We start from the raw sequence: 700 nt of genomic DNA, 5'->3' as shown, positions 1-700 counted from the left end.
TAGCTGTAAAGCACCTCTCGGGGGCCCCTAGGGGCCTCGAATTGATTGACTTAACTGTCCCGCCGTTATTTTTACCCTCATCGGCATCATCATCACTGTCAGACGGTGTCAACGCTGATGACAGGAGGCCTTTGTTCTGTGGTGGGCCTCCATGTTGGTGTTGTTAGTGGGGGTGTAGGTGAAGGATCCAGACTCGCTGTGTGTCAGTGACAACTGAAGTCGATGGTTTGGGGTCAATTTTAGATGTTTAGGGTGAATTTAAAGCTGAGAGGAGACGTTTGGATTTTTCCCTGACAGTGACGTGCCCAAGCAGGAAGTGGAGGAATAACGAGGCTAAGTTGGAAAGACAATGAGGGCTGGACTGTAACTTTAAGCATTAAGATGTGTGTGTGCGATAACCTGCACACAAACACACACACACACACACACACACACACACACAGCCTGACAGACATCCGGTTGGCAGACGAGCATAAAGAAAAGCCCTCAGGAGGTGTTGACAGCAGAGATAAAGACACAGATACGAGTACAGAAACCTGCATTGCAGCTAAAATACAGGTGTAGTTTTTGCTGCTGCTGTGACTTCAGGAGGTACAGCAGGTTGTCCACTAATCAGAGGGTTGGTGGTTGGATCCCCCGGCTCTTCTAGTCCAAATGTCTCTAAATTTCTCCCCACAATAAATGAGATGTCTGGTCTTAT

The 700-nt window shown here is 48.1% G+C and overlaps 1 gene segment (V, D, J or C); it reads right to left on the bottom strand.

Annotated features, from left to right (window-relative positions):
* Positions 1-700, bottom strand: part of LOC147817224 (Ig kappa-b4 chain C region-like) — a 57,076-nt gene that overhangs the window by 39,647 nt on the left and 16,729 nt on the right.

The sequence above is a fragment of the Seriola lalandi genome, unplaced genomic scaffold (assembly GCF_002814215.2).
Source record: "Seriola lalandi dorsalis isolate HSWRI2012SDOR001 ecotype SW California unplaced genomic scaffold, Sedor1 jcf7180002054985, whole genome shotgun sequence".
NCBI lineage: Eukaryota > Metazoa > Chordata > Actinopteri > Carangiformes > Carangidae > Seriola > Seriola lalandi.
The sequence above is the reverse complement of the archived record's forward strand: the minus strand, read 5'-3'. Positions and strand labels throughout refer to the sequence as shown.